The following is a 12,636-nucleotide window of genomic DNA, read 5'->3' on the forward strand; positions in this document are numbered from 1 at the left end:
AGGGACGACGCCTCGAAGCGACGAAATGAAGGCCAGGGCGAATTATCGGTGCGTGTTGAACGCACTTCCGTTTATTGCGAAACGCAAGGATGAATTATTCGTTTACTCATCTCGGATAAATTTATTAAATTTACGGCGGACGCCAACGAACAAGATAATACTTTATACACACGGTGCGATCGGGTAATATTAATTCGATGAACATTATTATGTTTTATTGCGCTAGTCTTTTAAGCTCTTTATGTTTTCTTGTCTGCCGTATAAATCAAGTGGCGATGCCAATTTTCAATATTACCGCTCGGGAAAATTTGCGTTAAATCAATTTAGCCGCTTGTTCCTGGCCTCCGCTGTGTGTACACGATTTAACGAGCGTCGTTAGCAGTTCACGCGTACCGAAAGGGTACGACACGGTCACGCCTTTGGTACACCGTCATTAAAGTTACGTCTACTGTCACCGCCACCGGGAAACGGTAAACGCCAGAGACGGGTTGACGGTAGTGACGACCGCAATGATAATAGACTAATTAGCGTGGGTAGCCATGTGATATGCGAAATGGGGACAGTACGCAACGGGCGATGCAGCATCTATCTGGGAAATCTCAGTTCTGCTCTTCTCTTCGGGATATCATATCCTCGAGATAGGCGCTATTCGGTTTTAACATAATTTTTAATGATCATAATTATTCCCTTCTATTGTTAAGTATTAAGTACATTCAGATTCGGGATATTGAATTTCTTTAACATAAGAAACGTTCCTGAATGAAAAGTAATCAATGAAAAACTAATAGTACAAAATTAATTTTACTATTTAAAAGAAAAGAAAGGAATAATCGGTTGTTAAGATTCACACAATTTTTTCTTGTTTTTTTTTTTTTTTTTTTTCTGCGACGGAAGAGTGTTGACGGAGCGTACGGTATACAGTACCGTAATGACAAGGAAATAATTACATGTAACATTTAATTTTGTTTTCACGAGAGCTTGTAATCAGAAACAAGCGTTATGCTCGCACAAATTGCGCGCGGAAAGATGGCTCACAAAGTCTTCAGGTCGACATGGATTATTCTTTACGCGGAGATACCCAACACTGGTTTCACACATGCTGCATAAAGTACGCGTAACCAGAAAAAAAAAACGTGATACTTAGAAATGAATATACGATACATGAAGGGAATCATTTGGTCATTTGATTAGGTTATAAAAATTTATATAAGCATATTACAATTTTGTTAGTTTAACGTTGCACGCGAGAGTTTCAAGTCGTGGCAGGAAAATTGATTTCGATCGTCGCCAGTCAGTTTCTTGCCGGATCGCACTCTAATTCGATTTTAATAACCCTCCGCAGGAATAGTGCCTTGATCTTGATGGGCGAGCGTTTCGCCAAGTCACGCTTACCAGGAACCGGATCGAGAATTCCGGAATCTCATTTCGATTGCGTGAAAATCGCGATCAGTCAGAAATAACGAGCTAACGAGCTGCGAGAGAGGTATTACGGTTTAAAACAATTACGTTGCATTTTGCGTCTGATGCAGAAATTAGCGATTCCTTATTTCGTTCGCGCGAAATCATTAATTACTATATAATTGCTTGGTATTTCGGACTGACAAATTATTCAGTTGTCGCATCTGACAGAAGGTCTTGTACAAAACAGTCCCGCTAGAAATAGATACGGACAATATTAAACGCGCGCGTTTCGCGACAGATTCGTCAGGGAGATTCCGGGCGGTCGTACCGCCGCGGGGATTTCTACCGTCGCGTCTCGTTTTTCCTCCCTTTTTCTTCGCATTTTCCGTTCCCCGTTTCTTTAAATAACGCCCGAGAACAGCGGACTCATTGTACCGACCATTAGCTTCGCATTCTCATGTGCTAAGAAGCCAAAGCAACGGCGGAGGGTACGCGAGAACGTGAATATACGTCATTCGGGGGGGACCCTCGCGCGCAGCGTGGAACAGCATGAGCATGGTAGGAACGGAGTGACCAGGGACGCGTGGTAAGGTAGGAGTAACGCCAGATGGTGGGGGAGAGTGCGCGGCGGCGGCGATGACCGGCACGGGGCGCGCAGCGCGCAGTTCGTCCGTGGAGTGCAGTCCGTCGCCATTGTGGTGTGCCGTTGCTCGCGCGAGCGTTTTCCTCTCGCGATCGTTCCTCGTGATCGGCCCCCCGCGATCGATCGCAAGATCGTCGTCCTCTGTGAGGTGCGAGGCGCGCGAGAGAACCGAGTCCGTGGCACGGAAACACCGCGAGAAGCCGCGGGGAGGACGCAGACGTCGGTTGGCAATTCGATTTGACTTGAGCGCGCGCGCGGTTAACTTTAGTGCGCGGAGTCGCCCGGGTCGCTCGACGACGCGGAGGCCGGCGGCGGCGGCGATTAAACAAAGGATTCGTGCGGTACGCGGGTGGACAGACCGTCAAAGTCGACGAGGAGATCGTGCTCCTTCCTTTCTTGCCCGCGCGACGTCGCTGGCGCGGCTACGCTCGCGGCGTTTGTTTATGTGGCGAGTGACCGTGAATCGCAGGCGAACGATTAAGAGGATCTAACGGACGAGAGAGAGAGAGAGAGAATTGAAAAATCCGAGAAAAGCCACGAGTGATCGTCGGGTGCGCCCTGCTTGTTGGTGATCCGTGAGAGAACGAGAGAGCACGACAAGGACGAAAGCGGACACTCACGACGGGGGACAACGGCGGCGCGTCGAGATTCTATCTTGCTCCGAAGGGAAACCGGAAGCCGCTATATTGGAGAGGAAGCGGGAAAGCGGCGTGCCGCTCTTCTGTGTGCCGCGGCAGAGGCGTTCGTCCCAGCCCGAAAACGTAAGTACAAATTTATCTTTCTACCTCGAAGGGACCGATGCTCGGAAACTCGTCCGAGCGCCCGCGTATCGCGGTAACATCGATAAGAGATAGCGCGCCGATAACAATGGCCGGTTGAGATAACGATAGTAGTCGCGAGACCGGAAACGTCGAAATTGTTATTTCTAAATGCGAACTCGGTCGTCATTATTATATTTACGGCCTGTGAGAATAGGCGTTCGGATACGAAATACCATTTCTGACGCTAGTACAGCGTGTTTTAATTATACCTCCGCGGCGAAGGCTAAATGACGGCTTCCTCATAAAAAGGCAGATGGATTATGAAATACCGTGACGAGTATCGTGTCCGAGTTACGAAATACGGGCGTTTTCCAAGGTGCCCCTTCGATAATCGCGGTAGACAATCGCCGGAAAATACACCTTTTCGCTTTCGTCGGTCGTAAAAAAAAAAAAGTGTGTCAAAAGGAGTAGTGCAGTTGCATTACCTCGAGTCGCTCAATTGCCGTGGACAATGGAATTCGCATTGACGGGGTTAACGAGCGTCGACACGGCGGAGAAGAAAACCGCGGATCAGCGATCGATCGAGGAGACAAAATCACCGTAATTAAAGCGCGCGACGTAATTGGGTCGCGCGGGCGTAATTAAAGCGTTCAATAACGATCCCGCGATCGTTAACGCAACGTGAAACGTAATCAAGGTCGGCGCATAGCGATGACGGCAAGTCGCACGCGAATACCTGGCGAATATACCGTGTTTCCCATCTTTTCTCTCTCTCTCTCTTTGCGGCCTCTCTCTCCGTATAATTAATCTCCGCGATTGATAATCAGGGAGGTGGAGAGTTTCCTCACGTGCGATTATACCGTGGAATTACGTGCTCGGCCATAGGATCATCGCGTGCCGCTTTTCACGCAACGATCCGCCACGTAACGATCGCAACGTTAATTTCGTAATAATCCGAACAACCCGCGCGCCGTTTCGGCGATTCCGAAAGGAATTTGCTGCCTGCGAAAGCCACCACGCGTGAAGATAAAATTCTGAAAGCGCTCGCGGCCTCCGGAGTGGCCGGTTAGGATTCATGTGCGCGGCGCTAAATTGGAAACGGGTGGGAAAAAGAGGGGGACGTATGTGCACCCTCTGATATTTTCTTACTAACGTATTTAATTCGCCGGCTAATTAGAAAGAACTCGCACGAGAAACAGGGTCTATATACATATATGTTACGCGAAACTTGTAATTGCACGACATCAGGATGCAGAATCGCGTAATACTCAGTGACCGCGCGGCAGGATCTCACGTATCTCATTTAGTCGAACTATTCCACGACGAACCACAATCGTTGCGATCTCGTGTGTTCACCGCCTTCGAGTCGGAACCGGGTGGGTTCCGTAATTACATTCCTCACCCGCGACGTGAGGTGCTGCCGAAAACGATATTTCGCCCCGCCGCTTCTTCCTTTCGCCTGAAACGCCGACTGTTCTCGTATCAATGTATCGATATTCTTCTCTAAGAGACGCCCACGTGATCGTTCACGGATCATCGTCGGGGAATTAAATGCCCGGTGACGCGCTGACGCACGTGGGACGTTGTTGCGTGGTCGAAAACCTTTGCCATCGCTCGATCACGTGACGAGCGAGATCACGGACGATCGTAAACGATCTCCCGCCGTTCGCGCTTCGTCTCGTCAAGATCACGTTATTAAGAAACCCTCGCAGCTGAGTTTTAGACGGCTCGCGCCATCGCAATGGAATCTTAATCAAACGGTTAATAAAAAGAATGAACACTATTTAATATTGATATAAATTTGATATAAATTATATATTTTATTACGAGGAAACTTCGCCGCTCGAAGCAACTTCTCGCGCGACGCTTCGGCTTTTTTTTTTTTTTTGTTTTTGCACTTTTTGAGATCGAGAAAACGATACATATGAATGTATGATAATAACCGGCAATCCGGCTGCGTCGTTCGTCTATGTCTATGAGAATGTTTGCGGGTTAAAACGTCGGAATGGGCGACCTTATCGTTTTCTTTCCGATCTGATTAACCTCGCTGATCTTATTCGCCGCTATTCCTACGCAACGTAGCGAATGACCTGAATTTCGTATTGTCACGTCGCCTCGTGGGAAAGAAATTTCTAGGTGATCCCGTTGCGCCGAGTTTCCAAGTTTAACCATTTGCGAACGCAGCCACGGTGGTTCGCTAACAAATTTTTTTTTTTTTTTCCTACCCGCGATTGTTTCTCAATTAAACTATAACGCGATGTCGATATGCGCATCCCGTCACGCGGAAAAATTTACGATATTAAATAAATTTAATGCTCCGTTAATTTCCCGACGTGGAAAATCAATCGAAAAGCTTTCGATCGAGCGACGATCGAGCAGCCGGTTCTCACGCGGTTTTCCCGCTGGACCAAGGTCAGCCTCTCAATCAGTGATTGCTCATCAATACCGGACGATAGATATCGCGTGGGCAGCCCTTATATGGGTAGCGTGGGTCGACGATGTAGCATCGAGGGGCTCGACCGGAGGTCTCCTTCGAGTGATGATCTTCGTGAATCTGTTCGCGAGATCGCGAGATTCTAACAAGGGCGAAAGAACGTGTCTCTTCCGGGCGCCGATCTCTTATTTCTAATCGCAAACTTTACAAAAAAAAATTGCCTTTAATCTCGCACGGTTTTTTTTTTTTTCTCTTCGAGAAATTAAATTGTTCCTTTCGAGCTGTATCAAAGATAAAAGACACCCGCTCGTAGTTGCGAAATAACTTTTACCAAGGATATACTCGCCGGTAGACTAACGCTTTTTGCAATTACATTCTATGAACATGTGCGGAGCACATGGCACTTCTAAGATAGTATCCATTATCGCTCCCACGGTGTCCACGTGTACGTGCGAAATGCGGAAAATGCCCACGTTAGCTTACCATCCGGATATTTTCAAAATCGTTAAGAAAATTTCGTAAGTTCGTTTAGCTCTTTACGCTCAAGCTAAAAATAAGGAACATAATAAAAAATTGCGCGAATACTTGGTAATCATTTATTTTACAAAGCCGAAAATAAATAATTTTGTCTACATTTCTCATATTCTTATATATTTAATGTTTCGAATCTACCTCAATTGTGAGACAAATATATTCATTATCCCGATGGGAATGCGCGCAGTTTGCCAACTTTTAACGAGCAGTCGCTCTCGAATGACCTGGTATGCGCCGGGTCGCCGGTCGCCGCTTGAAACCTCTCGAAAAAAAAAAAAAAAAAAAAGGAAGAAGAAGCGGAGCCCCTCCCGTTCGGAAGAAGCGCTCTCGGAATTCGTGCGTGTTGTCGTTCCCGAGAGAGAACGGCCTTTGTGTCCCACGCACACAAGTTATTGTATTCTCGACGCGTATGGCCGATGGGAGTTCGTTATTACGCCTACTTCCGGTCGTCGCATGGATGACTCTCGGAGCATAGCAAAAACGCGCATCCTGCGCAATCCGAATACCCTGAAATGTAGCAAGTATCGGTAACGTCGGTTTTTATTTGGGTAAAACACGATCGCGTACCGAGATCAATTTATTATGCGTGTAGTTATTAAAAAAAAATATAATAATAATAAAGGCCTCTGCAATACGCGAAGTTATTTTAAAATTATGATCTTCTCGCAAAAGTATTGTTACTTGAAATATAATTTTACCTGATCGAGTTTCGAAGGTGCTTATTCTTTCCTTAGAATTCCGGGTTCCGTGTGGAATTTTTCGGTTGCAGCTGCGTGCCTAATCGATTTCGCCGGCTTGTCGGTATACAAATTCCGGCGATATAGAATGTATATTTTCACGTTTAGAGAAGCGTGAGCTGCCATTTATCACGACTATAACGACAAACTCGGTGCACGGCGATTTTGCATATCCCATTACCGGATAAAATCTAATAAATTATTCAACGGAGTTTATTTGAATGGCCATAATTTTTCGTGACTTCCTTCAATTTTGGTCCAATTCGATCGGCACTTATCGTGCCGTGGCCGTCGCAATCTCGCGAGCGTATCGGCATATAGCATCGAATAGAACGTTCGTCCATTTGACGCCGCGTTTTTCCTCTATAACTGGGGAGAGCGAGTCACGAGATTGCCTCGCAGCGACACACATGAAACACGCTCAACGTGCGCGGCCACGCGTAAATTCCGACCGATTCTCCAATTAACGCGTATCTTACGGTGCATCCCATCCTGGTAACACATCGAGAACATATACCTGGCCGAGAGTCATCCAATGTTCTGCGGTGACTTAAGCCGGTTTCACGCAGGTGTTTTAGTTTCAGAGCTGATGCTAAAGAAATAGAACGCGTACTTTTTTTTTTAATACATCAGTTTCCACATGTCATGGAAACAAAAGTCTTTTCAACATCACATTCATTGTACTTTAAAATCTACGAGACGTGTAGTATATAAAAAGTACATGCAAGTAATAAGTACTTTCCCTGTTAAATTATTTAAAGAGAAAAATTCTCGCCGATTTAATTAATTTTTAAAACTCGTCGGAATTTTTTTTTTCCGTTCCAAAAATCATTCGTATATATTTTTTTTCCGTTTAGTATTAATTATTAAATAGTTATTAAAATAATTTATACTTTAATAAAAATGATATGCCTGTTACCAAATATTTTTTTTATATTTTCGTGCATTCGTGTAATGACGAATCGACCGAAGAATCTATTATTGTACGACGCGGCGAAAGTGGGGCACGCGTCCCGTGTAAGTATGATACGGGCTTTCGGCCGCGTGCAACCGCGCCGTGGGGGAGTGCATTGACTCCTCGACTTGATAAACGTTGGCGAGCGAGGTGGAGTCGAGCCGAGTCGCGGTGCCGGGACGTCGTTTCCTCTCCGCGGGTTCGTAGACGAGAGAAAAAGCCCCCCCGCGCGTGCGAGAAAGGGCTCGGGAAAAGAGCTGCGGACGGGTCGTTGTCTTGAGATGAATTCCTATGCGAGCGCTCTCGATCCCCCTTTTTTTCCGCGACGAAGGGTTACGCGTAGTTGGTGCATTAAAAAAAAAATGCACTTGTCACCAACTCGAGTCACAGACGAAAGGCGAAAGAACTGTCTGAAGTATGCCAAGTATTTGAAGGAAATAATCGCTTTCTCTTTTCCTCTCTTTTCTCGTGGACCTTCGATGACTCCTCGAAGGACTTCAATAAAATCGAGGGGGACGATGAAAAATTCGAAGCCCTACCATTGTGCCACTTCCGCCGATAGAATCACCCTTTGTACGCGTATAAGAATTTAGCTCGGGGTATTAGCGATAAACTGCGGCGATTTATCATGATTCAATAGCATTCGATTGAACGAGACTCTTTGCAGCGCGACGATTTTGCCGAAATTAACCGTCGAAGTTTCATTGACGATAGAGCAAAAAAAAAAAAATGTATCCCGCGCGTGAATATAGTTATTACATAAAATTTACATTAAAGCCATCGACGTCTCGAAACTCAAGAGTCGCATTTGAAATATATATCGCCTCACGCGGCCGAGAGATCCTCGTTGCACACTGTTCCAATTATTATGGAGTTTTAAATCGGAGCAGTTAACGGTTTAATCGACTTTCCTTCGTGTCGTTCGCGCTGCATCGCGTTGCTACAATTTCACAACGCTCTAATTGCCGTGGTGCACCTTGTCCGGTGTATCGCTTTTACGATATCGCGCCGCTAACGCATTTAACTCGTTTGGCACAGTAACACCGTTCGCTTCGACGACGAATTACCGGCAACGATAAAACGTTTTATTTGACGCTTGACGCCACTTTTTTTTTTTTTTTTCTCCCTCCCCTTTTCTTTCTGAGAACCCTTAATCTCGAGGGAAGGAAATTCCCTATTGCGTCTATCTTCATGACCACCACCATGGCAACGAGAGCGACTGGACCGTTTCCTGCGTCGATAAAACTTCCCCTCTCGTCGCTGTCTGAATTATTAGGAGCCATCGTGCGTTCCGAGCCGGCGGGACGGGATACAAGTTCTTTAAAACCGACCAATCGCAATTAATTAGGGCCGGAAGCGCCGATTGGCCTCCTGGTAATTCACGAGAGGCCGTTGTTCGCAGACTATCTCCGTTCAGTCTCCCCACTACCTCGTCTCAGCTTAATGAACGGCTGCGCGATTCGCGATTACGTGACTTAAATATTAATATTTTTAATGTGGAGCAAATATAATAACGGAAATTTAGAGCGCGACTCGCCGCAACTTTTTTTTTTCCATCGTGGTCGCGCTTGACTTCTTCAACGTTGGAACCTCTCGCGTAACAATTATGTAAATTTTGTGTCGCGCGCGCACCTCGAAAATATATATTACTGATTTTAACAAAATTAAAGGTTAATCTAATCGAATTCTCGGCAACTTCCCTCGCGTAAGATCTGCGGGCCCTACAACGTTCGTTTTATATAACTTTGTAAGAACCGTGGAGGGAGCCTCTCACTGCTACGATCGTATCAATAATGGTGCTGCCGGCTTTCTTTGAGAAGATCCAATAAAAGGTCGCCGGAATCCCCTAGGAATGCACGCGATGAAGATTTCTGAGGGATCGTTCCGTGAAGGGCGGATGTCTCCCTTTTCTTCAGGGGACGCCTGCTGGATCCCGCATTTTTTCGCATAGCGGGTCGCATTGTTTACGGCGTGAACGCGAACAGAGTCGTGACTCGGGCTACAAAAGATGCAACGCACGCCACCCCCTTCGCAGAAACGTAACATCGTTCTTGTCGCATTGCGTGAAAAACGCCGCGGGGGTGCATATTTAATTCGTGTGACGGAATGTCGGGCAGGGTAAAGCGGCGCACGAGAAGACGTCGAACTCCGCGAGCGCCTTGTAACCCTTACGCAGAAATATATCGGTATACAAAAATCACGTAACAAATTATCAACCTGCTTCGATAATAATTTACATCAATAATATCGCGACTTGAGAACCTTGCCGCGCTTATTCCGACCTTCTGATATCTCGTTCATCCATCTGGCAAATTTTTATCTTTCCGTATATTACGCGGGCCGTTAATACCATACTTCGAAAGTCGTTAACGAGCTCCCGGAAATCGGTTTTTAAAGGACCAACGGTGCGTCCGGTTCATCTCCTCTGTTCGCGAGACATTTGAGCCGAGTGTAAAATCGTCCACGGGTCGTTACATCAATTCGGCCGGCTACCTGACGCGGCTCGTATTCGCGAGGAGGAATCGCCGGATATACTGTTACGGCGCAGCGTGCGGCTAACTGTAAAGCATCCACCGGCCGCGGTACGTGAGTCAAATCGTCGGCGGCAACGTCACCTGGCACACGAGGCCCCTCGCTGAGCGCTCGTTTGCCCCGGTCCCTCGTGGATTCGCATCGTAGCCGGAACAACGCACGTGGCCGGCCTGCGTGCGGTGCGTGCGCCTGACTATCCTTCGCGGATTATTCCCGCGCGACTTTGTTCTCTTTCGTAACTAACGTTACTCGCGGGCCCGCTAATCCGGTTGGAACTGCCGGCTGGGAGACCCGAAGACACTCGCCCGGTGTTCCTTCGAACGACGTTGTTAACAAACATCCGAGCCAGAGCGATAATAAGCACGATTCCACGCGGCCGAAATTCTTCGTCGCTCGTTTATTAATTCATTGATTATTTCGAAACTGGCGAGGGTTTGCCTCGGGACCGCGGATAACTTACATCCGCGCGCGGCTGGATAATTGGCTCATTCGTACATGTCGCGCGAGAATCATTGTCGATCGGTTACTATACTCTCTCATCATTTTAACGCTTCGTCGCTTCTTCCCGTCCGACCAGCGGCAGCGTGCATTCATCTATTCAGCGCTTTCCCTCGTCTTTTTGCGTCTATCGTTCGTAGGTAGGTAGCTCGGTACCTGGCATGAAAGATCGGCGGCCACTTTGATTCCTATTATCGATAACGTCACGCGCCGGTCACGTCCTGGATGCGCAGGACGCACGCAATCGAGGACAGGGGATTCTATCGCAAATGCGTATACGCATACACGCCGTGCGTCCTACTTGATACCAGTAATACACATCTGCACCAATAGCGACGACCTTATCAAGCGTGGATCTAGAAAAAAAAAAGTTGTATTCTTCACTCGCGCTAATCAAACGACTGCATTATTTATTTATTTATTTTTTGAAGCGGCGCATAAACGCCGGTTGATTATCACGTCGCTAATCGCGCATCCGCGTCTGCTTTAATTAGATACACGGTGTATTAAAATATCTATCAATGAGGGGAATCTAATAATCTTGTGACGATCCCGTAATTATGCAACAAGTATACAATTGCGTTAGTATCGATCGCGCCGCGGTCCAATTAACGACTCGCGATGAAAGCGCGATCGCGATACTGCATCCGTGTTTGTCGTTAGCGCGTCTCTGGCTCCGAAGAGCATTCAAGCGACGAAGTCTCGCGGATGTCGGCGCTGGATCATCGCGCGCGGAGAGGACGGGAATCACGGGAGCGGCAGAGAAGGCGGAGGGGACCTCGAGATGTGCCGTTAGTCCGGAGAATCACTCGGGGCACACGAGCCTAACCCATCTGCGAGAGGACGCGCCAGAAGAAAGGACGGAGACGCGCGCGCGTTCTCCTCTTGTTCTTATCTGAATCGGTATCGGGGTTTATATAAAAGAAATCCGTTTGAAAGGACAAAAAAGAAAAAAAAAAAAACTCCGCTACCTTCAAAAACTCATTTCTACGTCCGTAATTTTTGTAGAAATTGCCTGGCGAACATACGACTCATGGTTGACTCTAGGTCGACTTTGTTCGGTCCTTCCGGATGTTTTGTGAGGATATTAAAGTCGTGAATTCTTCTTTAACTCGGTCCGAGCACAAGCGGACTGATTGCCCGTTTGCGTTTAAAAAGAACGAGTCCCGAGAGGAGCGACGAGAGAGTCGCACGAGGCGTGAAATCTGAAACACACCGTTCGTGTTGTGATAGAATCGTTTCGCGCTCGTCGATTATTGCTCGTTTAAATTCGCGTCAAGCAGCAAACATAAAAGTAACTCAAGCTGACGCAAACACGTCGCTTTAACATTATCATATTTCCCCACGTTTTCTTGGAAACTGCCTGCTCCCCGGCTCGCGAAGTATCCTCCGTGGTTGTCTAGGCGCGTCCTCGTTTCACAAAGGAATTGCAAAATGATTCTCTCTCCGGCTCGTGGTCGCGTTTGTATAAGTGCCGTCGGCCAGCGCGATGGGCGTTGTTTGCAAAACTTGGAAAACCACTTTTCCATCGTCACCGTCGGCGAGGTCGACGCGATGGCCTGAATAACATTTCACGCGATGGTAACGGTTTCAATATCAACATTCGCGTTTCCAGCCGATCGATGCTTTAACTAATCGAGCCGGATAAACTTATTGCATTAAGAGCTCTTCTTATCGAAACATTTAACGAGCGTTTAGAAGAAAAAATAAGGGGGGAAAAAAAAGCACTACGTTTGAAAGCCATAACATTAACATAATTAGAATATATTTATAAAGACGTTTTAATTTAAATCTAAGGGTCCAGCTTAGCTTTGCAAAGGAAACGTGGGTGTTTCTTTGTACTCGTCCTTTCTTCGTACTTCTTTCTTAAAAAAAAAAAAAAAACATTTAAGTCGTTGCAACATGTCGCTTCACATTTACAAGCCGAACAAGTAAGAATCCGAAATGGTAACCCGGGTCGCGATGTCGCGACATTCCGAATCTCTGAATCACGCTTGCGGCGACAGTAGCTGCGAAGTCGTACGATCGTCGACCGATCGTCTCGTTTCCTATAATACGCGGTCTTGCTCAGATTTTCTGGGTCACGCGGTTCCGCGGTCTCCACCGGCCTTTCTATTTCAGTGCGTTGCTTACCGCGCGTA

The 12,636-nt window shown here is 47.0% G+C and overlaps 1 protein-coding gene across 2 annotated transcripts in view; it reads left to right on the forward strand.

Moving 5' to 3' along the window:
• Positions 1-2,527: 2,527 nt before the first annotated feature.
• Positions 2,528-12,636, forward strand: part of LOC139104167 (signal-induced proliferation-associated 1-like protein 1) — a 43,161-nt gene continuing 33,052 nt past the window's right edge. Inside the window, exon 1 of one of the 2 annotated variants that reach the window (XM_070659465.1) lies at positions 2,528-2,805. The gene's annotated coding sequence lies outside the window, so the exon portion shown is untranslated. The remainder of the gene's footprint in view (positions 2,806-12,636) is intronic. The other variant, XM_070659456.1, reaches the window with a different exon arrangement.

The sequence above is a fragment of the Cardiocondyla obscurior genome, linkage group LG01, assembly GCF_019399895.1.
Source record: "Cardiocondyla obscurior isolate alpha-2009 linkage group LG01, Cobs3.1, whole genome shotgun sequence".
In the NCBI taxonomy this organism is placed as follows: domain Eukaryota; kingdom Metazoa; phylum Arthropoda; class Insecta; order Hymenoptera; family Formicidae; genus Cardiocondyla; species Cardiocondyla obscurior.